The 27,839-nt window shown below is 45.7% G+C and overlaps 1 protein-coding gene and 2 long non-coding RNA genes across 10 annotated transcripts in view; 1 reads left to right on the top strand and 2 right to left on the bottom strand.

The window, feature by feature from the left end:
• LOC124471292 (NACHT, LRR and PYD domains-containing protein 12-like) overlaps positions 1 to 27,839 on the bottom strand; it is a 1,476,309-nt gene that overhangs the window by 435,870 nt on the left and 1,012,600 nt on the right. The window lies entirely within an intron of this gene.
• On the bottom strand, positions 390 to 24,440 carry LOC124471406. The gene is made up of 3 exons (XR_006956537.1): positions 24,364 to 24,440; positions 15,274 to 15,276; positions 390 to 457 (listed from the first exon to the last, which is right to left on the bottom strand). It is a non-coding gene; the product is annotated as an uncharacterized LOC124471406 (long non-coding RNA).
• LOC124471395 lies at positions 24,436 to 26,926 on the top strand. 5 transcript variants are annotated; one of them, XR_006956528.1, is made up of 6 exons: positions 24,436 to 24,933; positions 25,260 to 25,330; positions 25,408 to 25,583; positions 25,670 to 25,867; positions 26,020 to 26,061; positions 26,377 to 26,926. It is a non-coding gene; the product is annotated as an uncharacterized LOC124471395 (long non-coding RNA). The 5 variants fall into 5 exon arrangements; XR_006956526.1 differs by having other exon boundaries at positions 26,020 to 26,920; XR_006956527.1 differs by having other exon boundaries at positions 24,437 to 24,933; positions 25,670 to 25,713; positions 25,784 to 26,920.

Here is a 27,839-nt window from a genome sequence, read left to right as displayed (position 1 = left end):
AGGTAGAGCAGTAAAATGATGTAGGCTCCACCTTGTACCTCATCAACAAGGTAGAGCAGTAAAATGATGTAGGCTCCACCTTGTACCTCATCAACAAGGTAGAGCAGTAAAATGATGTAGGCTCCACCTTGTACCTCATCAACAAGGTAGAGCAGTAAAATGATGTAGGCTCCACCTTGTACCTCATCAACAAGGTAGAGCAGTAAAATGATGTAGGCTCCACCTTGTACCTCATCAACAAGGTAGAGCAGTAAAATGATGTAGGCTCCACCTTGTACCTCATCAACAAGGTAGAGCAGTAAAATGATGTAGGCTCCACCTTGTACCTCATCAACAAGGTAGAGCAGTAAAATGATGTAGGCTCCACCTTGTACCTCATCAACAAGGTAGAGCAGTAAAATGATGTAGGCTCCACCTTGTACCTCATCAACAAGGTAGAGCAGTAAAATGATGTAGGCTCCACCTTGTACCTCATCAACAAGGTGAAGGACACTGTGCTGCTACAGAACATCCTGACAGAGAGGTAAAGAACATTCTGGAAGATACACAGCAAGCAGAAGCACCAAACACAAGTGGAAGAGGAGTGAAGGTCCATCAGCACTCATAAACAGCCTTATTCTGATATAGTGTGGGCTTTGATCCAGACTAGATGAATGCTGTCTTACTTGGTGTCATTAGACAGTCTGATATTTCTGATAGTTCCTGTAATATTTGTATTTTATATTGTGTTTTATATTGTATTTTATATTGTAATTTGGCAACTTATTTTATTTTAGTGTATTCCGCTTATTACTGCTAGTTTTAGTATAGTTAGACCACATATTTAAATTTAAGATTCCTATATGTTTATTGTATGCACCTTCCTGCCAAAGCAAATTCCTTGTCAGTGCAAACTTTCATGGCGAATAAATCCCATTCTGATTCTGATTCTGATTCTGATATAGTGTGGGCTTTGATCCAGACTAGATCAATGCTGTCTTACATGGTGTCATTAGACAGTCTGATATAGTGTGGGCTTTGATCCAGACTAGATGAATGCTGTCTTACTTGGTGTCATTAGACAGTCTGATATAGTGTGGGCTTTGATCCAGTCTAGATGAATGCTGTCTTACTTGGTGTCATTAGACAGCTCACAGAGCTTCTTCTGTACAGTAGTGATCCACCCTACTACATGAAGGTGCTGAAACAACGGTTCAAGGATATAAAGGCACCACACCTAATAACACGACTACCCAGACCCCCTGCAGAGTTCAAGTCCTGGAAAGCCTCAGAGTGGAGAGCACAGCTCCTGTTCTACAGCTTAGCCAGTCCTGAATGGTGAACTTCAACCCAGCTGTGTGGAGCACCCAGGCCTGCTGGTGTCAGCATTGTCTCTACCTCTGAAAGAGAAGGTCACCTTCCAGGACATCAACAAAGCAGATAACATGCTGGTCCAGTTTGGGACGAGGTTTCACTTACTGTCTGGGGAAGCATCCATGACCTGTCATTTGCACCTGCTGACTCACCTTGTAAAGTCAGTACGACTGTGGGGGCTGATCTGGGAACACTCAGCACCTCCTCACACTGGTTCATGGAACAACGTGTGAAGCTCTGCATGTATTGTATTATTGGTGTAGACTAGAGCAGTGGTTCTTAACCCTGTCCTCAGGGAACCCCTGTCCTGCATGTTTTAGATGTTTCTTGGCTCCAACACCTGATTCAAATGCATGTTCGTTACCCGACTTCTCCAGAGCTAGATAATGACCCATTTATTTGAATCAGGTGTGTTGGAGCAGGGAAACATCTAAAACGTGCAGGACAGGGGGTCACTGAGGACAGGGTTAAGAACCACTTGACTACAGTATTGTCAGGATAAGATTTCTGGAGGAGGCAGGCCGGAAGGAGGCAATGACAAAGGAAAGGAGTTGACTTGGTTTATTAGTGGAGCTGCCTGGATCAAACCATCAGTTCATGACAAACTGAGAGCATGAGTGACAACTCTGTGCTCCTGACGTGCTTAAATACAGTATCTGGTCTGGATGAAACATTGCTTCTGTTGGATACAGCTGTTGATTAAAGTTTCTTGTATTGATGAAATAGAAGTGATTGTGTACATGTGAGAACCTTCTATAATCTGGTGTCGGGAAAGAGACATTAAGGTAAGTTATTTTTTGTCTATGTGTACCGTTAAACAAAAAGGAGATACGCTGGCATGTAATAAGAAATATGGGGACCTTACCAAACAAGGTGAAATAATTTGAAACCTCAGATAGATTGGCTACTATTCTTCCATGTTTTATGCATTTTTTAGTCCTGAATATGGTAGTTTCATGATGCATTGGTGTTTTGGGGGGGTGATGATGAGTGTCTTCTACTTTCTCCCCATGTCACAGTGGAGGATTTGGAGCGTAATGATGGAACTGCAGAGAGGTCCTACTTCATGTCCGAGAACCTGCTCACCATCCTGAACAAGTCCAACGAGGGGACCAAGACAATGGACTAACCTGGAGGACTGTGTGTGTGTGTGTGTGCGTGTGCGTATGACTGTTATTGATTGCCACACTGTGTGTGGGTATGTGTGTGTGTGTGATGGTTTTGTTGATTGACTGTTAGATGACGTACGTGTGCATGTGAGTGAAGAGAACAAAGGGAGAAGAGTTCCAGCAGCCAATATTAACCATGGCTGTGATGTGTTTGGAATGTGCCTTAAGTATGCTATAAAGTTTGACACAATAAAAGCAATGAGAGATTACTTTTTTAACAAGAATTGTTGTCTTTCTGACACCCGTTCATACTGGCTACCAGGGGTGCAATACCGAACTGGAAAAAAACGAACCGTTCAACCCACTACCCACGGTTCGGTTTTACATGTAACCGCGTTTTTTTGGATCTACGGAAATCTTTGGATATTTTTTTTAATTTTTCAACACAACCGAACACCCACAGAGCAGTGTTGCTTACTTAGCGACTTTCTCGCTATATCTGGCGATCTATTCAAACCCTCCTGGCGACTTTTATGTTGTTGGAGACTTGCTGGTGTTTTAGAGACTCACATGAAAGCCGGATCGCAGTACTGTCCTTAACAAGCAGCGGGTGCTGCCGTGAGCTCCTCCGTCGTCCCAAAGCACTCACAGGCGGTCAGTCTCACTATAGCCTCGCACAGCTCCACTACTTTCCTTACTGAGGAGTTGGCAACACTGCTGGAGGCAGATCATACAAAGGCATGCACGTGTAAAGTATGCAAACCAGGACTATTCCGGAACCTTTTTTATTGGATATGGCACCTTTGTCACTATGGAAAATGATTTGCCTCAATGAAAAAATTGAATTACTGTTTGTGTAGTGTTCAATGTTGTTATATGTCTTGTTCGTCTTTATCCCCCATTGAAGTTTTACAAAAATCTTGTGTTTGAATTTTCGATGCGTTTTGAGGTGAATTTTTTGGTTACGACAGAGGGGGAGGCACTTCAAGTGACACTTGTGCTTATGCTGGTTGAGTAGGCTAGCTGTTAGCCTTGTTTCCCTCAGGGGACATGTCAGACAACAAAATGTGCTTAACTTTTTCAAATAAGTCCCACAAGTAGCCTGTGCTGTTTACATGGTCATGGTCACATGATGACGTTTTTTGGTTAATTTAATCCATGGATAATTGCTGCTTGTAAAAACAATTGTTGCAATGTTTTTTTTTTTTGTTTCACACCCATGCAGTGTATGTTCTGAAATTTAAATATACATTGCACTGATGTACAAGCTGGGTTTTTTTGTCAGAGAAGCTATGTAGGCAGTGTATTTTTTTGTGTTCAGTTTTTTGGTTTCCTCCAACCCCCGTTTTGAGTTACCGGGTCCACCCCCCTTCTGCGCCTCAGGACCTCCCGCTTCACCGGATATACAGAAAATACACCGGAAATACAGAGAGAACACTGAAATGGTCATGTTGTTTTCTTCCCCCTACTTTGCTAAACAAAACCGAACCCAAACCGAAACAGTGACCCAAAAAAACAAAAAAGCCGAACCGTGGGCTTGTTGAATTGTTGCACCCCTGCTGGCTACTGAAGTAACAGTCTAATTGATAGGTGGCAAATGTTTGCTAAAAAAGTTGGTGAAAATGACAGGACAAAAATGTATTTCATTGTTGGGTTTCCATTTAACCATGTTTGTACTTTTGACATTTGATTTTAGATAAATTTAACTTTTTCAAATAAGTCCCACAAGTAGCCTGTGCTGTGCAAGAAGATACATAGCAAGCAGTAGAGACACAGGTGAAGGACACATTTGAGGGCATATGCATACATGTATGTGTATGTAATCTGTAAGCTCCTTTGTTCATTGATAAGGGACAGCCAGTGACTACAGAACATCCTGACAGAGAGGCAAAGAACATGCTGGAAGATACGTAGCAAGCAGTAGAGACACAGGTGAAGGACACATTTGAGGGCATATGCATACATGTATGTGTATGTAATCTGTAAGCTCCTTTGTTCATTGATAAGGGACAGCCAGTGACTACAGAACATCCTGACAGAGAGGCAAAGAACATGCTGGAAGATACATAGCAAGCAGAAGCACCAAACACAAGTGGAAGAGGAGTGAAGGACCATCAGCACTCATAAACAGCCTTATTCTGATATAGTGTGGGCTTTGATCCAGACTAGATGAATGCTGTCTTACTTAATGTCATTAGACAGTCTGATATAGTGTGGGCTTTGATCCAGACTAGATGAATGCTGTCTTACTTAATGTCATTAGACAGTCTGATATAGTGTGGGCTTTGCTCCAGACTAGATGAATGCTGTCTTACTTGGTGTCATTAGACCGTCTGATATAGTGTGGGCTTTGATCCAGACTAGATGAATGCTGTCTTACTTGGTATCATTAGACGGTCTGGTATAGTGTGGGCTTTGATCGAGACTAGATGAATGCTGTCTTACTTGGTGTCATTAGACGGTCTGATATAGTGTGGGCTTTGATCCAGACTAGATGAATGCTGTCTTACTCTGTGATCAAGATGGGGCCGGTGAAGTTGGCTGCTGTCGTACCTGCTTCTAACTTTTGGTTGTGTAGCTTCCTGTGTAGTTTTCTGTTGTGTAGCTTTCTGTGCACACCCCCTAGTTGTCGTAACACATACGACAAAAAGACTCTGATGAACATAGGAACCCAGTATTCAAACTGCATCGATTTGAATCCATCCTGGCCTCCTGACTCTACGTGGGTGTTCCTCTACAACGGAGGACGGACAGGTAGGAAGAGGAAAAGGCCCAGAGGGAAACGAGCAGCGTTAGGAACAGGCTAGTTTAGGAACAGGCTGGTTTAGGAACAGGCTCGTTGAGGAACAGACTGGTTTAGGAACAGGCTGGTTTAGAAACAGGCTGGTTTAGGAACAGGCTGGTTTAGGAACAGGCTGGTTTAGGAACAGGCTGAATCTAACTCAATCGATGCAGCCCTGAGGAGATCCGGTGCTGATGGGGAGTCAGAGACTTGTAGTGATCCACCCTACTACCCTACTAGGGTGCTGAAACAACAGGATCAATGATATAAAGCCACCACACCTAATAACATGACTACCCAGACCCCCTGCAGTCCTGACATGTTTTAGAGCAGCTCGGGCTGAGACATCCACATTGAGAAGGGGAACTATGTGAGAGTGTTTATTGATTCCAGCTCAGCTTTCAACACCAGAGTCCCCTCCAGGCTGGTCACTAAGCTGCGTGACCTTGGTTTGAACTCCCACCTGTGTAGGAGGGTCCACAGCTTCCTAACCGGCAGACAACGAGTTGTTTGTGTGGGCACCCACACATCATTCTCTCAGGGCTGTGTGCTGAACACATCATCTCCTCTCCCCCTCAACACCTGATCCCCTCCAGGCTGTGTGCTGAACACATCATCTCCTCTCCCCCTCAACACCTGATCCCTCCAGGCTGTGTGCTGAACACATCATCTCCTCTCCTCCTCAACACCTAATCCCCTCCAGGCTGTGTGCTGAACACATCATCTCCTCTCCCCCTCAACACCTGATCCCTCCAGACTGTGTGCTGAACACATCATCTCCTCTCCCCCTCAACACCTGATCCCTCCAGACTGTGTGCTGAACACATCATCTCCTCTCCCCCTCAACACCTGATCCCTCCAGACTGTGTGCTGAACACATCATCTCCTCTCCCCCTCAACACCTGATCCCCTCCAGGCTGTGTGCTGAACACATCATCTCCTCTCCCCCTCAACACCTGATCCCTCCAGGCTGTGTGCTGAACACATCATCTCCTCTCCCCCTCAACACCTGATCCCTCCAGACTGTGTGCTGAACACATCATCTCCTCTCCCCCTCAACACCTGATCCCTCCAGACTGTGCTGAACACATCATCTCCTCTCCCCCTCAACACCTGATCCCTCCAGGCTGTGTGCTGAACACATCATCTCCTCTCCCCCTCAACACCTGATCCCTCCAGGCTGTGTGCTGAACACATCATCTCCTCTCCCCCTCAACACCTGATCCCCTGCAGGCTGTGTGCTGAACACATCATCTCCTCTCCCCCTCAACACCTGATCCCCTGCAGGCTGTGTGCTGAACACATCATCTCCTCTCCCCCTCAACACCTGATCCCCTGCAGGCTGTGCAGAACACATCATCTCCTCTCCCCCTCAACACCTGATCCCTCCAGGCTGTGCTGAACACATCATCTCCTCTCCCCCTCAACACCTGATCCCCTCCAGGCTGTGTGCTGAACACATCATCTCCTCTCCCCCTCAACACCTGATCCCTCCAGGCTGTGTGCTGAACACATCATCTCCTCTCCCCCTCAACACCTGATCCCTCCAGGCTGTGTGCTGAACACATCATCTCCTCTCCCCCTCAACACCTGATCCCTCCAGGCTGTGTGCTGAACACATCATCTCCTCTCCCCCTCAACACCTAATCCCCTCCAGGCTGTGCTGAACACATCATCTCCTCTCCCCCTCAACACCTGATCCCTCCAGGCTGTGTGCTGAACACATCATCTCCTCTCCCCCTCAACACCTGATCCCTCCAGACTGTGCTGAACACATCATCTCCTCTCCCCCTCAACACCTGATCCCCTCCAGGCTGTGTGCTGAACACATCATCTCCTCTCCCCCTCAACACCTGATCCCTCCAGGCTGTGCTGAACACATCATCTCCTCTCCCCCTCAACACCTGATCCCTCCAGGCTGTGCTGAACACATCATCTCCTCTCCCCCTCAACACCTGATCCCTCCAGACTGTGCTGAACACATCATCTCCTCTCCCCCTCAACACCTGATCCCTCCAGACTGTGTGCTGAACACATCATCTCCTCTCCCCCTCAACACCTGATCCCTCCAGACTGTGTGCTGAACACATCATCTCCTCTCCCCCTCAACACCTGATCCCTCCAGGCTGTGCTGAGCCCTCTGCTGTACTCGCTGTACCCATGACTGGTGGTCAACATCTGAAAACAACATCTTCAAGCTTGCTGAGGACACAGCAGTTGTGGGGTTGACCTCAGACAGGAAGTAAGAAGCCTACAGGATGGAGGTCCTTCACCTGGAGAGCTGGTGCTGGGAGAATAACCTCCTGCTGAACAGTGAACAAACTGAAGAACTGGTTGTGGACTTCAGGAGGAAACAGCAGGGTGAGATCCACCCATTGTGGATCAACAGGTCTGAGGTGGAGAGAGTGGACAGTTCTAAATACCTCGGTGTGACAATCACACAGAACCTGTCCTGGTCACTTCACATCCAGAGAACTGTGAAGAGGCCAGACAGCGTCTCTTCCAGCTCAGACGCTGAGAGACTTGAAGCTCCCCCTCCAGGTGCTCAGGAACTTGTACACCTGCACCATCGAGAGCATCTTGAGTGGGAGAATCACTACCTGGATGGGCAGCTGCACCAGGCAGGACTTCTCAGCCCTGAAAAGGGTGGTCCGTTCAGCCGAGCGGGCCATCAGAACCACCCTCTCTGACCTGCAGGACATCTATCAAAAAAGATGCAGGTTGAGGGCTGAGAAGATCCTCAAACAGCCCAAACACCCTGGATCCTCACTCTTCTCCCTGCTGCCGTCAGGCTGGAGGTTCTGCTGTCTGATAACAACACAGAGAGGATGAGGAGGCTGTCTGATAACAACACAGAGAGGATGAGGAGGCTGTCTGATAACAACACAGAGAGGATGAGGAGTCTGTCTGATAACAACACAGAGAGGATGAGGAGGCTGTCTGATAACAACACAGAGAGGATGAGGAGGCTGTCTGATAACAACACAGAGAGGATGAGGAGGCTGTCTGGTAACAACACAGAGAGGATGAGGAGGCTGTCTGATAACAACACAGAGAGGATGAGGAGGCTGTCTGATAACAACACAGAGAGGATGAGGAGGCTGTCTGATAACAACACAGAGAGGATGAGGAGTCTGTCTGATAACAACACAGAGAGGATGAGGAGGCTGTCTGATAACAACACAGAGAGGATGAGGAGGCTGTCTGATAACAACACAGAGAGGATGAGGAGGCTGTCTGATAACAACACAGAGAGGATGAGGAGGCTGTCTGATAACAACACAGAGAGGATGAGGAGGCTGTCTGATAACAACACAGAGAGGATGAGGAGGCTGTCTGATAACAACACAGAGAGGATGAGGAGGCTGCCTGATAACAACACAGAGAGGATGAGGAGGCTGTCTGATAACAACACAGAGAGGATGAGGAGGCTGTCTGATAACAACACAGAGAGGATGAGGAGGCTGCCTGATAACAACACAGAGAGGATGAGGAGGCTGTCTGATAACAACACAGAGAGGATGAGGAGTCTGTCTGATAACAACACAGAGAGGATGAGGAGGCTGTCTGATAACAACACAGAGAGGATGAGGAGGCTGTCTGATAACAACACAGAGAGGATGAGGAGACTGTCTGATAACAAGACAGAGAGGATGAGGAGGCTGTCTGATAACAACACAGAGAGGATGAGGAGGCTGTCTGATAACAACACAGAGAGGATGAGGAGGCTGTCTGATAACAACACAGAGAGGATGAGGAGGCTGTCTGATAACAACACAGAGAGGATGAGGAGGCTGTCTGATAACAACACAGAGAGGATGAGGAGGCTGTCTGATAACAACACAGAGAGGATGAGGAGGCTGTCTGATAACAACACAGAGAGGATGAGGAGGCTGCCTGATAACAACACAGAGAGGATGAGGAGGCTGTCTGATAACAACACAGAGAGGATGAGGAGTCTGTCTGATAACAACACAGAGAGGATGAGGAGGCTGTCTGATAACAACACAGAGAGGATGAGGAGGCTGTCTGATAACAACACAGAGAGGATGAGGAGACTGTCTGATAACAAGACAGAGAGGATGAGGAGGCTGTCTGATAACAACACAGAGAGGATGAGGAGGCTGTCTGATAACAACACAGAGAGGATGAGGAGGCTGTCTGATAACAACACAGAGAGGATGAGGAGGCTGTCTGATAACAACACAGAGAGGATGAGGAGGCTGTCTGATAACAACACAGAGAGGATGAGGAGGCTGTCTGATCACAACACAGAGAGGATGAGGAGGCTGTCTGATAACAACACAGAGAGGATGAGGAGGCTGTCTGATCACAACACAGAAAGGATGAGGGGACTGTCTGATAACAACACAGAGAGGATGAGGAGGCTGTCTGAAAACATCACAGAGAGGATGAGGAGGCTGTCTGATAACAACACAGAGAGGATGAGGAGGCTGCCTGATAACAACACAGAGAGGATGAGGAGGCTGTCTGATAACAACACAGAGAGGATGAGGAGGCTGTCTGATAACAACACAGAGAGGATGAGGAGGCTGCCTGATAACAACACAGAGAGGATGAGGAGGCTGTCTGATAACAACACAGAGAGGATGAGGAGTCTGTCTGATAACAACACAGAGAGGATGAGGAGGCTGTCTGATAACAACACAGAGAGGATGAGGAGGCTGTCTGATAACAACACAGAGAGGATGAGGAGACTGTCTGATAACAAGACAGAGAGGATGAGGAGGCTGTCTGATAACAACACAGAGAGGATGAGGAGGCTGTCTGATAACAACACAGAGAGGATGAGGAGGCTGTCTGATAACAACACAGAGAGGATGAGGAGGCTGTCTGATAACAACACAGAGAGGATGAGGAGGCTGTCTGAAAACATCACAGAGAGGATGAGGAGGCTGTCTGATCACAACACAGAAAGGATGAGGGGACTGTCTGATAACAACACAGAGAGGATGAGGAGGCTGTCTGAAAACATCACAGAGAGGATGAGGAGGCTGTCTGATAACAACACAGAGAGGATGAGGAGGCTGTCTGATAACAACACAGAGAGGGTGAGGAGGCTGTCTGATAACAACACAGAGAGGATGAGGAGGCTGTCTGATAACAACACAGAGAGGATGAGGAGGCTGTCTGATAACAACACAGAGAGGATGAGGAGGCTGTCTGATAACAACACAGAGAGGATGAGGAGGCTGTCTGATATCAACACAGAGAGGATGAGGAGGCTGTCTGATAACAACACAGAGAGGATGAGGAGGCTGTCTGATAACAACACAGAGAGGATGAGGAGGCTGTCTGACAGCAACACAGAGAGGATGAGGAGGCTGTCTGATAACAACACAGAGGATGAGGAGGCTGTCTGATAACAACACAGAGAGGATGAGGAGGCTGTCTGATAACAACACAGAGAGGATGAGGAGGCTGTCTGATAACAACACAGAGAGGATGAGGAGGCTGTCTGATAACAACACAGAGAGGATGAGGAGGCTGTCTGATAACAACACAGAGAGGATGAGGAGGCTGTCTGATAACAACACAGAGGATGAGGAGGCTGTCTGATAACAACACAGAGAGGATGAGGAGGCTGTCTAATCACAACACAGAGAGGATGAGGAGGCTGTCTGATAACAACACAGAGAGGATGAGGAGGCTGTCTGACAGCAACACAGAGAGGATGAGGAGGCTGTCTGATAACAACACAGAAAGGATGAGGAGGCTGTCTGATAACAACACAGAGAGGATGAGGAGGCTGTCTGATAACAACACAGAAAGGATGAGGAGGCTGTCTGATAACAACACAGAGAGGATGAGGAGGCTGTCTGATAACAACACAGAGAAGATGAGGAGGCTGTCTGGTAAATGTTTACTCTTCGACAGGTCAGCAAACACTTTGTCGCCTCAATTTGTTAAAACGATTTGTTTGTAAACCTCGATCTACGGTCTCGTTTAGCAAAGCGTTTTAACAAATATCGGTTTACAAAGGCGTTTGCAGACCTGTCGAGGAGTAAACATTTGCAGTTTGCTTAATAGATTATAAGGTGAACAACACAACAAAATCTCTTCTAACCCTAACCAGACATTCACTCTGATGTCTATCAGTCTGTCAGCCTCTGTTCTGTAGAAACCATAGGGGATACAGTCAGTATTAGTCAGGTGAGACATAAGGTAGTCAGGTGGAGGAGAGGTGGAGGGAGCTACAGGTGGAGGTAGTCAGGTGGAGGAGAGGTGGAGGGAGCTATAGGTGGAGGTAGTCAGGTGGAGGAGAGGTGGAGGGAGCTATAGGTGGAGGTAGTCAGGTGGAGGAGAGGTGGAGGGAGATACAGGTGGAGGTAGTCAGGTGCAGGAGAGCTGGAGGGAGATACAGGTGGAGGTAGTCAGGTGGAGGAGAGCTGGAGGGAGATACAGGTGGAGCTAGTCAGGAAGTCTGACTGTCCCTCTGCCTCCCCCTCTCTCTTTTTCTCCTCCTTTCTGTACAAATGCTCCTGTACCTAGACCTGCTCCTTGTACCTCCCTCCCCCATCTCTCTTCCTCTCACCTCCCTTCTTAATCCCTCTTCCTGCCCCCTCTCCACTCTTATAAATAGGTGTTATAATACCTTGATTCCAAATGCTCAAATCAAAAGAGGGGTGTCCGCCAGGGTTGTAAGGCCCACACTATTTAATATCTTTATCAATCAACTAGCAGAGACCCTTGAACAACCAACTGCATCCGGCCTGCCTCTCCATGACACAGAAATCAAATCCCTGTTTATCATAGATGATCTGGTTCTGATGTCACCCACTGTTACGGCCTGTGGGCCTTTTGTGTAGTGTTTGTCTGCCCTGTCGTGTTTGCCCCTCCCCTTTTTGTTCTCCATGTCGTTGTCTGCAGGTGTGTCTGTCTGCGATTGGCTGTATTTGTTCCGGATTCGGTCCAATCCCGATCCCGTCCGTCTTCCCCGCAGCCTTTAAGACCCCGGAACTGTCGTTGGAATGGGCAGTCAGCCTTCCGCATTCTGTTTTGTGTTCTCATGTATGTTCCGTCGGTAGCAGGTCCTCGTGTTTGTTGCCTTTATTGTTGTTCATTTGGTCGTTCACAGGAGAGAGGGGACAGGTAAGCCGCCCATGGGTATACACTCCCATCACTCAGCTTACTCCCTTGTTACTTCACTAGGCAAGGAGCGGTGCCGCACCATGTAGTTTTGTAAGAGAGACATTGTTTGGGTTAGGCAGGGTATTTAGCACTTTTATTGTTTTCATTCCTTTGGCACCGTTCATGGTCCCCTTGTTCTCCTGTGACGCCTTTTCTGTTTGTCAAATAAACACACGGTTCTCTACATATACCTTTGTTTGTTGTTAGTCAACAAAAGTTCAACGAACTTTCACTTCAACAAAAGTTCAACGTCTTTGGCGAACTATTTCTCTGCTAATCAACAATACGAATGGTAACAAATACATTGTAAAAAGAGACACACTGTGTTAAGTTATTTTTGTTAGCAAGTAGCCGTGTAATAAGTGGGATAATGTACAGAACGCCGGTCATTATTGGAAAAAAAAAAACCCAGACAGGGCGAACAGCACCCCGACGCGAAGCGAAGGGGTTTTGTTTCCCCAATAATGACCGGCGTTCTATACATTATCCATTACAAAAGAAACGTTCTCATTTCCGGCGCTTTCAAAGAATCAGTGAAATGTGGATAGCAACAGCAGCTAGCTTGCCTCTGGCAAACTGCTTTTGAATTAGCCATGTCCCCTTATATTAATATCGAACTTATTTACGTTTTGGGGGGCTTATTTTCAGTTAACAGACAGTAGCCTACTATTTGAATCGCAATTCCATCTGAAATACTGCCAGTGACAACGTTGTTACAGTAGCTTGTTTCAAGGGTTTTTTTTGTTTCAAAGGGTGTTCTTAATGAATTATGCAATATGATTATGCTAAATGCTTGAAAATATCACTAGATGGGAAAACGAACCCACGTGCAAGCAAGCACACCCCACAATTTCCCCAGAAATTGTACCCTCTCTAGTTATTGTTAGACTACTTTTTAAAAGTTATGATGTGTAAAAATGGCCATTCAGTATTTTTTGCTTTGGCAATACTGCTCAACCCGAACTGTAATACCAATAAAGCATACTGAACTGAACTGAACTGAGAGAAAAACAGAGGAGAGAGAACAGAAGAGAAATAGGAGGGAGGGCGGAAAAAAAGGACAAGACTGTGAGGGAGGTAGAGAGAGTGACAGAGAGATAAAGAAGGAGATGGCCTAAAACTAGGAAGATGGCACTAGTTTTATTTATGTCACGGCCATGCCCCCTTGTTGTTCGTTTTGCCCTGCCCTAAGTGTGTCCCTGTGTCTGTCATTGTCTTCACCTGTGTCTCATTGAGTGGTGTCAGTTTTCGTCTTAGTCCTTAGTCGTTTTGTGTCCAGAGTTGGTCTTGTCCTTGGCCTTGCACTGTGAGTATCCTGTCTGTTTCTGAGTTTGAGAATAAACCCTTGTTTTGATGCCCTTGTTTTTTTAACTTGCTACCTTTCCTGCATTTGGTCATACCCCAACACTCACCTTAACCATTTAGACTTGCTGCATGTAGAAATAGTACATGTTTTACAAGAATAGTCTGATGTAACTGATGGATTGTCTAAATGTTCAACTTGAATCTCTTCTTTCTGATAACCAGCCAGTCTCTCCTCAACTGTACTCATCACTTCTGCCCATGTCTGATCAGTCTGTCAGCCTCTGTTCTGTAGAAACCATGCCAGGAATGAGGAAATGCACTTGTTGTGAACATGTCCCTCCCTGTAACAGATGACAGAGCTAACCTGACCGGTTCAGGTACCAGAGAGGTTGTTTGTCTGAGAACATTTGAGGCAAAGTTAACCCAGAGATGGACACATGGTGAGACTGAGGGGGTGCAGTCTACATGATGCAGTTTGTGTATATAGGAGAGGTCTACATGATGCAGTCTGTGTATATAGGAGAGGTCTACATGATGCAGTCTGTGTATATAGGAGAGGATGTATAAACATAATGGGATATATCATCATGCTTTCCTTCATAAACCAGCATTGAACACATCTACACTTCCCAAGGTGCTGGTTTGTCACTCAGGTCATTTATATCAGTCAAGCATCCTAGGCCTCCTAAGACATGATCCTGACTGAACCATACAGACAGGTCATTCTCTCTCTCTGTTCATTTCAGACAGAACAGTGCAGTGGGGCACATAGGGACTACCACCTCTCTCTCTCTCTCTCTCTCTCTCTCTCTCTCTCTCTCTCTCTCTCTCTCTCTCTCTCTCTCTCTCTCTCTCTCTCTCTCTCTCTCTCTCTCTCTCCACACATTCCATTCTTGTACTTCTACTGTTGAAACCCTTTCATGTATAAGAACATTTAGTTTGTAACTAACATGTTTGTGGTATAACAGAAAAGTATTGTTCCTAACTCTCTCTCCTCTGTGACAGTAAACTTAGTAATAGTGATAACTAAATTACATCTTCTGTGTTGCCAACCTTCGTGTTCTGTGTAAACTATGTAATGTAGGGAGTCAGGTGGCTGAGAGGAGAGGTTAGGGAATTGGGCTAGTAATCAGAAGGTTGCCGGTTCGATCGTTCCATGCCAAATGACGTTGTGTCCTTGGGCAAGGCACTTCACCCTACTTGCCTCAGGGGGGGAAGGTCCCTGTACTTACTGTAAGTCGCTCTGGATAAGAGCGTCTGCTATATGACCAAATGTAAATGTGATGAATGAGGAAACATCTGTAGTTTAGCCCAGGCAGCACCAGCAGTTATGGATCCCATGACAAAGTACTGGGTACCTGGTTAGTTTGGGATTTGAAATAGTAACTTTGCTATGGGTATATTTCTAGGTAAGATATATGTCGATGTAAACACAGTCATATGGACTATGACACCTATTATGTCCAGAAACATGACCTGTCATTTATAAATATAATCATGCCACTCATGACACTTCACACCAATGAATCATTCAGCAGTGTACAAAGACAAGTAGAATGGAGCAACAAAAACACACTAAGCTAAACTGAACCCTATGCTGCCAGTGCTATAAACTAAACCTTACCTGTTAGGCCCTCTGAAACAAAACCTGGTTCTAAGATAAACTGAACCCTGCACTGCCAGTGCTAGCTAGTTCAATCTTCCGTCTGGAGGTACTCAAAATGAAACGCAGAAATTTCTGTTTTCTCTGCCACATTAATCATAATTACATTTTGTATTTATCAATAATTCTTCAAGACAATTTCATGTTCCTGTCAATCAGCACCCTCCCCCCTCTCTATCTCCACTGTAAAGTTTAGTTTGATTTTCATCAATCTGGTTTGACCCTTTTCTACATTCCAGTCCTGTGCTGCTACAGGACTCTGTAGAAACCATGTCATGTATGAGGAAATGTAGTTTCACTTGACGCTCCCAGTAGGAATGATGGGTGTTGGGTGGAGTTGTGAGTCTCATGACTTATAAGGATGATGGGTAAATACGACCTGATCTAAACACATTATTTAAAAACTTCTGCCAGTCTAATGTACAATCACCCCTAATTATTCCAGAAACATGACTTGTCACCCTGTCACATGATTATCACTGTACTATGTTCTGTACTGTAACTCTGGATGTTTGTCCTCCTTCACCTGCAGCCTACATCACCTGCCCTGCCAGAGCCCTCCTCTCTCTGCCCTGTCTCTGATCACCTGCCCTGCCAGAACCCTCCTCTCTCTGCCCTGTCTCTGATCACCTGCCCTGCCAGAACCCTCCTCTCTCTGCCCTGTCTCCGATCACCTGCCCTGCCAGAACCCCCCTCTCTCTGCCCTGTCTCTGATCACCTGCCCTGCCAGAACCCTCCTCTCTCTGCCCTGTCTCTGATCACCTGCCCTGCCAGAACCCTCCTCTCTCTGCCCTGTCTCTGATCAGGGTCTTTCTCATGCTCAGGATACTCTTGCACAGTGCAAATGAAACATTCACCAATGCAGATAGGAACACAGTGGAACAGGTTTATACTAGATGGTGTATTGAATGAAGGTTTATGTCATCATAGGTTGACATAGGCTAGCCATCTCTTTGACCCACAATCAAAAGCTGTTAGCACTAGCTCCCCAGTCTATAGAGGACCAAAGTAGTCTAAAGAGGATATCCAAATATCATATTATTTAAACCCTTAATGACACATACAGTGTTGTTGTCATACAGCCTAGTCTGTCTCCTCCCTGGACACTGATAACTGATAACACAGCACATCCTCTTCCTGTTGATCAGCACAGGTGGGAGGTCCTTAACCACTGACTGACATTGTTGCCAAAACACAATAGCCTATGATAACATTTACAGACACAATAAACATGTTTAACAGACATGAAATCATGTTATATTGTAGCCTAGGATATATGCTGATAAACAAACACATGTCCAGTATTTGAAAGGGTAAGACATCAGACCAGGAATAGAGATGCTAATTAACTTAATCATAACCTATCCTGGACTGACAGTAAATCCTTCACTCTCCAACATATGAATAAACACCTTCTACTGAATTTATAAAAGTCTGGTTTCCCCATCAGCCTCCTCTCTGTGCTCCATCTGGTTCTGTGTGTGTCTGACAGTAATGCTGACAGTCTGATCACCTGGAGTGCTGCCTTGTACTCATCTGATCCCAACCTTGAAGACTCCTCTTACTGCACTGTTCATGTACATACTTGAATGTGTCACACCCACATACATACACGCACAAACACTTCTGTTTGGACCAGTTGATCCTGTTTGGAGTCTCATTACTGGAACTTTCTTCTGTAAGGGTGCATGCATGCCCAAACAGGATTGGAGAAAGGCAGAGGTTTGAAGGAGAGAGGGGGAGTGTGTGTAGATTTGAATGGCGGTTTCAATACAATTTATTTAGCTTGTACAATTACATAAGATTAAACAAAGTAATTTGTAATCAGTCATTACAAAGGACATGCTACCCAAAAGCTACAGGAGTGATAGCGAACATCCATAAACACTGCCTTATATCAACTTTGACCACAATATACAATACCATTTGTTCTAGCATTCAAGTGTAGCGCCCCTCGTGCCTCGTTTTCGGGCATAACTCAAATTAACTAAATGCTAGGGCGCTCTGAGTTCTTTAAAACTAATATTTGCAAAAAGAATGAATATATTTAGAAGCCGTTATTTTATAAGGTCCCAATCTAAATACAAATAATGCATCAGCATCCAACACAATCTTTACATTTAATATATATACACACAATACAATAGAAAAGACAATGTCCCTGGCCGTAATTATCCTATTAGACACTAATAGAAAATAATAAACCGAGTCCGTCAAATACCAACTGCAGTCCGGCTCGGGTACGTTGGCCCACACCACGAGATGGCGGCTGCTGTCTGTGGGCAACACGCGGCCCAACCAGGTACCTCGTGGCGTGACGATGGTTGGAAAGTTGAGTAGGTCGACGGTGTCCCGGAGAGTTTGACCAGAGTTCGTTGAGGTCTTTGAATGTCCGTAAGAATGGAAAGGTCTTGAATTTGGCTTTCCGCCAAATTCTGTCCTTCTCCAATCCGACGCAGTCCCTTTGTGAATTGTAACTAACCTGCAATGGAGTTGCCTATCCGACAGCTCACCAGTTAGGCTACATGCTAAATATGGTTCCCGAGTTGGCAACATATTTATCCTCGCTAACACTCCGATCAGCACTCAGACCACCCAAACTCCGATATGAACTCCCCCCTGTTCCCTTCCTTCCAATATATATATCACAACCTCAGGTCAAGGTTCAAACCAATCAACCGATAGGCTGACATTAAACTAAATCCAAATATTAACAGCGGAAATATTACGTAAAATATATTAAACTTAACAGCATTAGTTTATCTGAACAGAAAAACAATAAACATGTAATATGAAATAAATACTAGCAAGGGGCTACACAAGCAATCTCTGTGATTGACTAACTCTACTCTGTGACAGTTTGAAACAATACATCTCCATACCAAATGTCCCACAGTTCTTTGATGTTGTATTTTTTTGTGTGGTTTTCTTCAAACAAGAATTTAATTAACACCAACCATAAAACAGGAAAGGTCAGAGCAGCTGGATCAAATTATCTATCTAAACCTATTCCCTTAGGTCATCCGAACAATACAGTTGAATCCTCATCGTCTCTCCTGAATCCTCAACTGTCTTCCCCCCCCCCCCCCCCCCCCCCCCAGGTGGAAAGAACTCTCCCAGGTCACCCAGACTTCCCGTCTCTTGGTTAGGTGTCATAACACTACAGGTGGCTTCTCTACCAAATTGAGTTAAATTAACATTCACTGCATCAAGCTTCTTAACCAACTGTAAACTTCTCCTAAGACACATTGTACATTGTACATATGACCAACATTTCTATCACAGGAGGAGTAGAGGGGGAAAGAGGAGGTAAAGGACACAGGGGGTGAGGACGAGAGAGGGGAGGAGTAGAGGAGGAGAGAGGAGGTAAAGGAGACAGGGGGTGAGGAGGAGAGAGGGGAGGAGTAGAGGAGGAGAGAGGAGGTAAAGGAGACAGGGGGTGAGGAGGAGAGAGGGGAGGAGTAGAGGAGGAGAGAGGAGGTAAAGGAGACAGGGGTTGAGGAGGAGATGGGGGAGGAGTAGAGGAGGAGAGAGGGGGAGGAATAGGGGAGGAGAGAGGGGGTAAAGGAGACAGCGGGTGAGGAGGAGAGAGGGGAGGATTTGATCCTGGTTATGGCATGTTGTGACTCGCACTTGAGATCCTTTTTCTTAACCAAAATCTTGACGAGAAGGAGAGAGAGAAAAAGATAGAGAATGTCCACTGTGTATATGTGTGAATGTGTTTGTATCAGTGTAGCTACTGTATATGTAAACAGACTGTATGTAAGTGTGAGTGGAGGAGAATGTAGTACACCACTGTGTGGTGTTTGTGTTTGTGTGTGTATGTGTTGACTTGCATATGTGTAAATCAAATCAAAATGTATTTGTATATCCCTTTCATGTTATTTAGCAGATGCTCTTATCCAGAACGACTTACAGTTAGTACAGGGACATTCCCCAAGGCAAGTAGGGTAAAGTGCCTTGCCCAAGGACACAGCGTCATTTCGCACGGCCGGGAATCAAACTGGCAACCTTCTGATTAGCCAGATTCCCTAAACGCTCGGCCATCTGAACCCCCAACATTTTACAAGCAATGTCACAAATGGCTTTACATATGGCCCTTGGAACTGCCCCTCAACCAACCCAAACTCTCAAGGAAGACAAGGAAAAACTCCCAGAAAAATTCACTGGAGGAGAAAAAATTGAAGAAACCTTGGGAGGGACAATTCAGTGAGGGATCCCCTCCTCCGGTTGGTGAAAGAGAGGTGCAGAACACAGGCTTAACATAGTCATACAGCAGGGAAGTGTCAATGGGTGTTGAAACACCAAAATGTGCTCGTCATGGAAACTGGTTTCCGGTTGGTAACTAGATCCAGCTTTGGCAGACTGTCACAGATCGACGTCCACTGGCGACCAGGTCCAGCGTTGTCCGACCCACGAGCAGCCAGGTGCTGAAAGCTCAACCCCCCCACACCACAGGGGAGGTGTGGAGGGGAGAGGGAGAAAGAGAGGAAGAGGGAGGAAGAGAAAGAAGAGGACAAGAGAGAGAGGGAGGTAGAGAGAGACGTAGAGAGAGGGGAAATTCATTGGGAGCTTCTGCAGAAAGTAGAAAGACTTGGATTTGCTTTATTTATAAATTATTAAATGTTTACAATGTTAGTCTCTTTACTTTATGTAACTGATGGAATGTATTACTTATATAGAAAACTGATATGAATCTCTTCTTCTACAGGCCTCCACTCCTCTGCTGTAGGCTACACAGCATTCCTGCTGATGTCTGATGTCTATCTGTCTGTCAGCCTCTGTTCTGGAGAAACCAAGTTCATGTATGAGGAAATGCAGGTGTTTTGAACTTGACGCTGCCAACAGAAATGATGGGTGTTGCCAAGATTTGTAGGTCCCATGAACTCTTAGAATTATGGGTAAATATACAGTAATTATTAAACAAACATGGAAAAATATAGTTTTATTTTAAGCTGTACTTAGGGTGGTGTATATACATTATGTATAATTCACAAAGCAAACCCCTCACTGTTTGGAGTGTTATTACTAGAACTTACTTCTGTAAGAGTACATGCATGATCTAACAGGAGGGGAGAAAGGAAGGGGTTGGAAGGGAGAATGGAGGAGAAGGAGAGAAGGGGAGATATAAGGAGGGGAGGAGGAAAGATTGGGGAGGGGAGATAGGGGAGGTGAGAAGGAGAGATGGGACCACCACCCTTTTCTAACCATTTTTCTTTCTTATCCTTTTCTGTTACGGGGTGGTGGTGGTGGACCCAAGCTCACAACACAGACGAGCGAACTGAGGGATGGTCCAGAGGGGTTTAATGTTGGGGTGCAGAGGGGAATGAAGGTGACGGAAAACAGACAGGACAGGTAGGGTAGGCAGGGTAGGTTGTGCAGGGTAGGCTGTGTAGGGTAAGCTGTGCGGGGTTTGGCAGGGTGTTAAGGTTGGTGATCCGAGGGTTGACGAACCTGTTATCCAGCGATGAATGACGTGAAAACCAGGGTTGTTAAACTGCAGGGCTGATTGGAGACAGGTGTGGAGACTGAGGCAGTGTGTGTGTGGGTAACTGGGAACCAGAGACCATGGCCACACCCACCACCGGGAGACACAAAAACAACATAAAAACTGCTGCTAGGGGGCAGAGGGCATGACATTCTCTCTCTCTCTCTCTCTCTCTCTCTCTCTCTCTCTCTCTCTCTCTCTCTCTCTCTCTCTCTCTCTCTCTCTGCGTCTCAATGTCCCCAATCTCCGCTAAATCCTGTATATCAATTATAAAATGTCTACAAAAGCGTTCTCCTCTCGTTTTGGAAACTAATGGAATGTTTTGAAACTGATATGAATCTCTTCTTTCTGAGAAGCAGCCAGTCACTCCTCAACTGTACTCATCACTCCTGCTCATGTCTGATGTCTATCAGTCTGTCTGTTCTGTAGAAACCATGTCAGGTATGAAGAAATGCACTTGTTGTGACCATGTCCCTCCCTGTAACAGATGACAGAGCTAACCTGACCGGTTCAGGTACCAGAGAGGTTGTTTCATCTGAGAACCTTTTAGACACAGTTAACCCAGAGATGGACACATGGTGAGACTGAGGGGAGTTACACTGTCTGTAGGGCTCCCTTACAGCAGGGGTGGAGAGACAAAGGGAAACAGACAAAGAGAGGAAGAGAGAAAAGGGGGAGGAAGACAGAGTAATGAAGCTTAGCAGCAGTTCGGTCAGACAGGACTGAACTCTGCACGCTCAGGCCACACACAATATGTCTCACTACTCACTCCTCCCGCTACCTCTATGCCGGGGCTGTTTGTCCATGCTACCACTGTGAGTGACCCTCAACCTCCCTGTTTAGTTTGTCCATGCTACCACTTTGAGTGACCCTCAACCTCCCTGTTTAGTTTGTCCATGCTACCACTGTGAGTGACCCTCAACCTCCCTGTTTAGTGTGTAGAGAGAGGCCTACCCCCAAATCTGAACTTTGGGTAACACGAGGCATATGTAAACAAGGTGACCTGGGCTGACCACCATCATCACCCTCTGTGTCTGCAGTAGACCTCACCATCATCACCCTCTGTGTCTGCAGTAGACCTCACCATCATCACCCTCTGTGTCTGCAGTAGACCTCACCATCATCACCCTGTGTGTCTGCAGTAGACCTCACCATCATCACCCTCTGTGTCTTCAGTAGACCTCACCATCATCACCCTCTGTGTCTGCAGTAGACCTCACCAGCATCACCCTCTGTGTCTGCAGTAGACCTCACCATCATCACCCTCTGTGTCTGCAGTAGACCTCACCATCATCACCCTCTGTGTCTGCAGTAGACCTCACCATCATCACCCTCTGTGTCTGCAGTAGACCTCACCATCATCACCCTCTGTGTCTGCAGTAGACCTCACCATCATCACCCTCTGTGTGTCTGCAGTAGACCTCACCATCATCACCCTCTGTGTGTGCAGTAGACCTCACCATCATCACCCTCTGTGTGTCTGCAGTAGACCTCACCATCATCACCCTCTGTGTCTGCAGTAGACCTCACCATCATCACCCTCTGTGTCTGCAGTAGACCTCACCATCATCACCCTCTGTTTCTGCAGTAGACCTCACCATCATCACCCTCTGTGTCTGCAGTAGACCTCACCATCATCACCCTCTGTGTCTGCAGTAGACCTCACCATCATTACCCTCTGTGTGTCTACAGTAAACCTCACCATCATCACCCTCTGTGTGTCTACAGTAAACCTGGTTAACGTCACGTCAGCGTCTGAGTGTTGCACTTGGGTTAATTTGAATCAGGTGTGTTGGAGCAGGGAAACATCTTATACACGCAGGACAACGGCCCTCGAGGACCAGGAATGGAGAACCCTGCTGTACAGTATGCTTGTGTTTATAATTTATGTGTCTATAATATCTTAACTTGCCAATAAAGCACTGTGTCCAAACAATGTTTGGATAAAAAGTGAAAGAGATAGGGGGGAGTGAGAAAGGCAGAGAGACAGAGGGAGGGAAGGATAGAGAGAGAGAGAGGTAGAGGGGTAAGAAGGAGAGGGAGGGAAGGATAGAGAGTGTTTTCCATTATTGTGTGTGGAAGCAGTAATAAGTGGTTCACAATGCAGCCATGTCCTAGTGCTGTCCCCTAGTGGTGCTACAGGACACTTGTCTCATTGGAACAATGTCAAGACTTTACAAGTGTTAAAAGCAAGATGTTGGACTATGTGGTTGTGTAGATGTAAAGGCAAGAAGATACACAGCAAGCAGTAGAGAAACAGATGAAGGAGACTGTGCTGCTACTGAACATCCTGACAGAGAGGCAAAGAACATGCTGGAAGATACATTACATTACATTAAATGTATTCATTTAGCAGACGCTTTTATCCAAAGCGACTTCCAAGAGAGAGCTTTACAAAGTGCATAGGTCACTGATAATAATAACAAGATAGCCCCACAGCATTGCGGGTAGTCAAAAACAAGAAGTACACATTGTGAACAACCAAAAAATAGTGCTAAAGGGAAGAAACCATAAGAGCATGTAGTTAAACAAGTTACAATTACACAACATGAATGAACTTGGTATGAAGTGCAAGTGTACCTGTAGGAAAGCAATAAAAATAGGATTAACTAAAATAGAATACAACAGTTTAAATCAGCTACCACTAACCAACAAGAGCAACAGTCTAAGCAAGAGTCATTGTGATCCTTGAGTAAACTAGCGTTGGGTTCAGCAAACCATTCCTAAGTACCGTTGTACTCCCGGAACAAGTGCGTCTTGAGCCTTCTCTTGAAGGTGGAGAGACAGTCTGTGTCTCTGATGGAGGTGGGGAGTTGATTCCACCACTGGGGTGCCAGGCAGGAGAAGAGCTTGTGCTGGTGGGACCGGGCAGTCTTGAGAGGTGGGACCACCAGGCGGTTGTCTGAAGAAGACCGTAGGTGGCGGGTGGGGGTGTAAGGCTGCAGGAGAGACTTGATGTAGTCGGGCGCAGTCCCGTTCACTGCTCGGAAGGTCAGTACCAGGGTCTTGAATCTGATGCGGGCCGTTACGGGTAGCCAGTGGAGGGAGATGAGGAGCGGGGTAACGTGGGAGCGTCTGGGTAGATTGTAGACCAGGCGGGCCGCTGCGTTCTGAATCCTCTGAAGAGGGCGGGTTGCGCATGCTGGGAGACCGGCGAGCAGCGAGTTACATTTACATTTAGTCATTTAGCAGACGCTCTTATCCAGAGCGACTGACAGTAAGTACAGGGACATTCTCCCCGGGGCAAGTAGGGTGAAGTGCCTTGCCCAAGGACACAACGTCATGTGTACTGGCCGGGAATCGAACTGGCAACCTTCAGATTACTAGCCCGATGCTCTACCCGCTCAGCCACTTGACTCCCGAGTTGCAGTAGTCCAACTTGGAGAGGACAAGTGCTTGGACAAGCAGCTGGGTGGCGTGCTCAGACAGGTATCTCCTGATCTTCCGGATGTTGTAGAGGGTGAATCTACATAGATAGCTATACAAGATACATAGCAAGCAGTAGAGAAACAGGTGAAGTACACTGTGCTGCAACAGAACATCCTGACAGAGAGACAAAGAACATGCTGGAAGATACATAGCAAGCAGAAGCACCAAACACAAGTGGAAGAAGAGTGAAGGACCATCAGCACTCATAAACAGCCTTATTCTGATATAGTGTGGGCTTTGATCCAGACTAGATGAATGCTGTCTTACCCGGGGGCTATTGCACAAAAGTAGAATAAAGATATCCAGGATAACTGAAAAAGCGCAGCTATCCGCTGTTATCCGCTCATCGCGGCTGAATCGGTTGCACGTTTGCCAAGCCAGGATGAGAAGGTGCCGCTATGTCAATCCAGGTGTACATAGTTGGGATAAGTGCACCTTGACGGATTTCTTAAATAGACCACGGTATCGATCACAAATTCACTGATGCAGAAATGGAGAAGACACGTGCAGCATATTTTTCTCCCGCTGAGCAGCAATTATTAATGACAATTTATGAAGAAGTGAAGCATATAATATATAAAAAGGGTAATACAGCAGCCGTTATTAAACAGCGAGAACAAGCCTGGCAGACAATCGCTGACCGACTGAATGCGTAAGGATTTTAAAATATCTACTTTGAACGTTGTACACTGTTTTAATTGCTTTTAATATGTTTGTTTTATGTGTTGGTTGTATTGCTGAAGGCCTAGCTGTGTTTATCTGCTAAATGTGCTGGTTTTACTGTAAAGTGTCTTTGAGTAGTCTAGGCACTAGGCTATATAAATAAGTTATTATTATTTATAACAGAATTTTGTCCCTCAAAAGTCAGCAGAGGGAATTCATGTTCCTTGGGAATTTATATTATGTACAACCATATGCACAAATCTCTATAAACTGTGTCTAATTCTAAATATCTTTCTACAATTAATGTTCATACAGAACAAACATGACTGGACAAAAGCGAACTTGGCAACAAGTCAAAATAAAATACAAAAACATTTTGCAGTCTGGTAAGTGCCTCAACAGTTTGCAAATTTTATGTAGAAATTAGATGCCTGCTCACATATTTAATCTAAACTGATTTTAGCAGTGAAGAAGAAGACTCATTGTCTGGCACTGGGGGAGGGCCACCAGCTCCAGGCTTCACCCCAGCAGAGGAATTGTCCCTTGTGTTAAATAAAGGAAGGCCTGTGATGGAAGGGATTCAGGGTGGGACAGCTACTGACTGTGTTCTACCTACAGAAACTGCCCTCCTCATACATGGTACATTTTCCAGTACTGCATATCAAACACAATCATTCATTTATACGGGTATATGTGGACTGTCTGACCTTGTTTTTTACTTTCAGTGTCCGGCGACACAGTTACACTCCTGCCACCAGACGAAGATCCAGTGAGTATTATTCGTTAAAAGCACAAAGCTTGGCACATCGTGTCAATACAAATTATATTCAATATGGCAGGGGGAAGGAACTTCTGCAGTATGGGAAGGGGCTTCTTCAGATAATGACGAGGAGACTGTGTCCCTGGACTCCAGAAGGCCTGAGGTATCATGTCAATTGTATGGAAATGCATATTATTCTTTGATCCAGAAGGGCAATTTGTATAAAGCAAGAAGACATCACATGAGAATACAACACAAACCACACAACAATTAACACAATAAAAGTATTTTATATAGCATTCATATTTGTAACAGGATCCAGACAGAGTACAGCCTGACAGCCAGCTTGGCAACATAGTAAGTATGGGCTCTAAAGTAAATCTAAATGATACAAGATTCCTGCTGTGTTAATCAATGGGTGGTTTACAGAATTCACAAACTGTCAGATGTCTGTACAGTCAAGATCTCAAAAAACGAATTGAGCTGGCAGATACTCAGGTTGCCCTCAAGAAAATGAGTCTCCATGATCTGGACCTTGGTATTGAAATAAAGAAAAAGAAACTGAGGAAACTGGATCTGGAGATAAAGAAACTAGAAAAAGAAGTAAATGACTTCAATCCATACTTCAAGCATATCTGTAAAACAATGTATTAATTATGTTTTTCTCCCCAGCTCTCCTAAGGACAAGACAATAAAATCTGTCATCTAAAATAATTGATGTATTGGTCTCTAACTAGCCTGCCATTGATGTCATCTGGGAATATAGCTGCATTGTCCCACTCAATCTCTGGTGCCAGTGCAGGACCCCTTTCCCTCCTCAGACAGGCAACATTGTGTAGGACAGTGCAGGCTACAGTGATGTCACATGCCCTGTCTGGGGTGACCCTCAGATGGTGGAGACACTGAAAACGGGATTTGAGAAGGCCAAATGCCATTTCAATTCGGGACCTTGTTCTTGCATGGGCAAGATTGTATCCTTGTTGCGCTGCTGTCTGAGGGTCTGCTAGGGGAGTGAGAAGGTATGTCTCACAGGCGTAACTCTTGTCTCCCAGAAGAACGCCAGAGAATTCACCTGAGAATACAAAATGTAATCATTACAACTACACAAACACAATTGCGTCAAATGGTTTACTTATCACCGAAATGTGTGTGGCCTACCTTGTGATAGTCGCTGGCAAATGGTACTCGACTTAAAAACCCGGGAGTCATGGACAGACCCAGGCCACTTTGCCTCCACATTAGTAAAGATGCAGGCAGCATCACAGATCATCTGAAAAGTGATGTTGCCTGTTCAGTACACATTTAATGCACAAAATACATTTTGGCTAGTTGACAGTAGAGCTAATTAAATCATTTTTACCTGAACATTGATACTGTGGAAGGATTTTCTGTTGACTCATGGGCCCCTGAGGGGCGTTTAATGCGGATGTGTGTGCAGTCCAGCGCACCAATGACATTAGGGAAACTTGTAACACAAAATAGTCTGAGTATCTGGTGACTGTTCTAAAGTAACGATCTATAATTCATGTTACCTGCAATCTTGTGGAAATCCTCTTTGATGTAACACATTCTTCTGTGGCCAGGGAAGGTAATGAAGATGTGTGCCAAGGACTTCAGTGCCAAACACACACTTCTGACCGTTCGGCAAATAGTAGCTTTATTTACCGTCTCGGCATCTCCCACGGCATATAAAAACATGCCACTTGCAAAAAAGCGCAGTGCCACACAGACCATCTGTGGGATGGTGAGAGCATGGCTTCGCCCTGTGCGGTGTGGAATTTTGGGACCCAGCAGCCTGCACAAATAACGGATCCCATCTCCAGAAAACCTCTATCTCTCATGCAGGTACTCGTCAGAGAAAGCTAAAGGGTCAGATCTGTCTCGAAACACCCTCTCACATCTGAAAGCACGTCTCAGTATCAGTGCTACGTCGTCCAACACGTTGTTAAGAAATGGGCATGCCATGGTGCAAGAAAAAACACAGGTGAATAGGACTTTATATAGCCCATCGCCCTCATCACTGACTTTATTGAAATCACCGTTGCAACTTCGTCAACCATTTATAACCATCTAAACAACTGCAATAGAAGGGTTTAAAATCTAACTCGTGACAGCAATAGTGACAAGTAGGCCTA

The sequence above is a fragment of the Hypomesus transpacificus genome, chromosome 9 (assembly GCF_021917145.1).
Source record: "Hypomesus transpacificus isolate Combined female chromosome 9, fHypTra1, whole genome shotgun sequence".
In the NCBI taxonomy this organism is placed as follows: Eukaryota; Metazoa; Chordata; class Actinopteri; order Osmeriformes; family Osmeridae; genus Hypomesus; species Hypomesus transpacificus.
Note: the sequence above shows the minus strand (reverse complement) of the source record. Positions and strands in the feature narration are given on the sequence as shown.